The following is a 3,777-nucleotide window of genomic DNA, read 5'->3' as shown; positions in this document are numbered from 1 at the left end:
CAAATCAACTACTGCCCCAGTAACACAAATTTATACTCCTCCCTATGCAAATGACATGGTGTGACTGGGTGACATGGGGTGACTGACAGAACCAGCAGCCTGTTGTGAAGCTCCACATAACAAATGGCCAATTGCTTTTACATAAGTTTACCATTGCTGATATAAAGGCTTGCTTGGGTAGGAAATGAAAGTCCCTCTGGATCCCATATTTGGACATAATGGATTTGTGACGGTGGTAGCATAGTGGTTAAGGAGCTGGGCTAGCATGTCGTAGCTTGAAGAAGTTGTGGCTTCAATTAGCAGCTTCCACTGTTGTGCCCTTGAGCAAGGCACTTAACTCCAAGTTGGATTGGAAAAAATACTGAGGATCACTGCTCTAAATTCATATGGTCTCTTTAATTTCACACAATCTTTAGGACGTCAGTTATTTTGTGTTTTGTACAATATCTGTGCTTGCATTCCTAATTCAAGTCCAGTGCATAGCTGAACAAGAGAATCATAAGGCTACTGTATGTATCTTTACGTTCCTGTATGTGACAACTCTCAAGTATGCCACTAATGAGGAAATATAATTGTTATTTAGATGAGGTGAACTTTCCCCCACTGTGGAATGTAGAAGGGGATTCTACAAGGAAGGGAATTCAAACACACCCGACACCTATTTTGTGTGTCCACACTCCACCCACATCTACATTACAATAGTAGGCTATGAGTATTATGGTGGGAGTAGGATATTCAGCAAACTGAAAACGGTTTGATATTCTGTTATTTTATGCAGTGGGGTAGCCCGATGGTAGCCTACAGAAAACACTGTTTTAACAAGAAACTATCAGAATGCTAAAAAAAAATTAAGCAAACACATTGCAACATTGATAGTTTTTATGAGAAGAAAATGATTTATAGAACACTAGCAGCAGCATTATGCTAGACCTCAGTGTTATTTGATATGGTCCCCCACTCTAGCTACGAACCAAGGACATCAATGCTTAGCTTTTGACTTGTGTGGATGGCCATGTCAACCCATCCACTCATTTGATGTATAGTGCCACCTAGTTACAAATGAAAAAGCAAAAACAAGGCATTGTAATCACAGGCTGACAGGTTCAAAACTGCATGGAATTTGAAGTGTAGGATCATTATGACACCCTCTGAATGCATGCCAAGTGTACATTGTGTACATTTAGTGACTACACTACGCAAGCACACACACACACTCATGAACACGTGCAAACACACACATAAAAATACATGCACACATAGGAACACACACACACTCACATAAACACACACACAGGTATGCATACACTCACACACATGCACACACACACATAAACGCACACACACACAGGTATGCACACACTCACACACATGCACACACACGTCTGTTCACCTATTACATTTTTAACAGTCATTCCATTATTGAAAAATGTATTAAATGTCTATGTTAACATGTTCTATTAAAGAAAAGATCAATGAAATGAAATCAGAATCTAAATTGGTATTGGCAGGTCAAACTCTTTGAGAAATCATAAATCGGAATCCAAAAATTGAAATCGGTGTTTCTCTTACTTAAAGTTGATTTTCTCTTGACCAATATGTTTGTCCTGACTGAAAATGACACTGCCACATACCAAAAGGTTGTAAGACAATGTGCAGAAAGGTTTTCATCTTTTTAAACATTTTTATGAAACATGGCATGTCCGAAAGTATTCATACCCTTTTTAAATAAGAAATAGAAGCATATTTATTTGTATTCACAGCTCTCAAAATTGTTCTTATAATACCTACAGTACCAAGCTTCTGCATGTCTCCACAATCATTCTAGACTGCACCTTTTTCGCAGCAATCCAGGTTTTGAGGCAGGAATGATTCTTTACCATCACTCTTGCCTTGTGCTCACTTTTTTATGGATTGAAGTCTGGACTCTAAAATTGAGGAGGGGCCGGGGGGACATATCCACTTTCTTGTACCAATACAGCGTGTCATGAGTTTGGCCCCCCTTAGACCTAGGTTTGAGGCCACATTTGGTGATTGTTCTCTCCCTTCACTCCACAGTTGGTGCCTTTACAGTCTTCTCTGAGTGTGGGACTGGGGGTGAGTTTGTCAGGGCATGAATGTCATGAATGTGAGAAATATTCCAAATCGTTTTTGTGACACCTGATTCCCAATATCACACTGTCACAGTTAATGCTTTGTAAGTGTGTATTTCACATGGAAAAAAATACAGAGGGTCACTGCTCTAAATTCATATGGGCTCTTCAATTTCACATAGTGTTAAGTAAGGAAGTCATTTATGTTGTGTTTTGGACAATATGTGTGCGTGCGGTTCCTAATTCAAGTCCAGTGCAGATCTGAACAAGAGAACCATAAGGCTATCTTGACGTTGCTGTGTGTGACAAACTTGATGTGCCTCAAATTCAAGTATGCTGCTAATGAGGAAATATAATTGCTATGTAGACAAGATGAACTTTCCCCCACAGTGGAATGTAAAAGGGAATGCTACAAGGAAGGGACACACACACACACAAACACACCCTCTGTCCCCCTTGGATGTGAGCGGCTTCCTGCATGTCACATTATACTTTATGAACTCCACTGTTAGTGAATTCATACTTGTATTCTGTATAACTTGTAATATTAGTTAGGCCTGATAAGTTTAGTCATCCTTTTGTGGCCCTGCTGAAGTGAGCCAACAGCAGGGAAAAAAATCCTAATTACTTCTTGTCGCCTCTGTCTTCACAGCGAGTACAAATGCCAATTCAGATTAAGACTAGGTGATTTCCTAGGCAGATATTGACTTGGGACTATATTGGGGCAAAGCACTGCTACTTGGGCGCAGAGATTGTCCATGCTGTGGCGAGTCAGATAGTCCCCAAGTCAATACCTGCCTAGGAAATCGCCACGTCTTAATCTGCATTGCCATTTGTACTCATTGTGAAGACGGAGGCCACAAGAAGTAATTAGGAATCATTTTTTTTGTTCGCTTACTTTTACTGATGACATGCTATCCAGCAACAAAGGATTCCATTCACTATGCTAAGCTAACCTAGCGGGGACACTGCCAGACTACGACAGTGCATGCACGGAGACAAAAATGTTTTTGCCCACTTATCTAACTCTAGGGGAGACGGTGAATAACCCAACTTTACAAAACGGTGGCGTGTTCATTTAAATTATCACATACCTTTTACATAAGATTTTTGCTTATATAACCCAAAACTCCCCTATAAGATGCATGTGTTCCTTTTAGTATGAAGGTGGGCATAAAGTCTGATATTGTATTGATATATGTGTTGGTCTTACTGTATGTACTACTGAGCAGCAGAAGAGGGTGGGTATTGAGGCTGTCCTATATGATTCCCAGAATATGGTGTGGAAATCTGGTGTGAATGTTGGTATGTATGTTACAAAACACCTCAATGAGTAAGAATATTAGTATTTTAGCCTAAAATGAATGTATACAGAGGGCAAAGGACAAAATTGTATTTTCTGCAGAGAAGGTTCATCTGAACACAAGAAATGTTTGCGGTCAGATAAACATTTGTCTGTCCGCCAGCTCTTTATTTTCCATTACTCAGGTTTTTCTGTTTGTTTCGCTGACTATTTATAACCACAGTATGCCATCTGAAAAATATGGCAGTTCACAGGTATATTATATCTGAGGATACAATAAGACTTCTTGTGTTTGCAGGTGCAAGGAATTTTTTCCCCTCTTCCTGTAATTGTCTCATGACCTCTCCTCAACCTCATGGCATTCATTCTCATGTCATCTTACAA

Source organism: Alosa pseudoharengus, unplaced genomic scaffold, assembly GCF_046254945.1.
Source record: "Alosa pseudoharengus isolate Yale_2024_CS ecotype anadromous, Long Island Sound unplaced genomic scaffold, YU_APseudo_1.1 YU_APseudo_1.1_scf_18, whole genome shotgun sequence".
In the NCBI taxonomy this organism is placed as follows: Eukaryota; Metazoa; Chordata; class Actinopteri; order Clupeiformes; family Clupeidae; genus Alosa; species Alosa pseudoharengus.
This window is presented reverse-complemented; position numbering follows the sequence as displayed.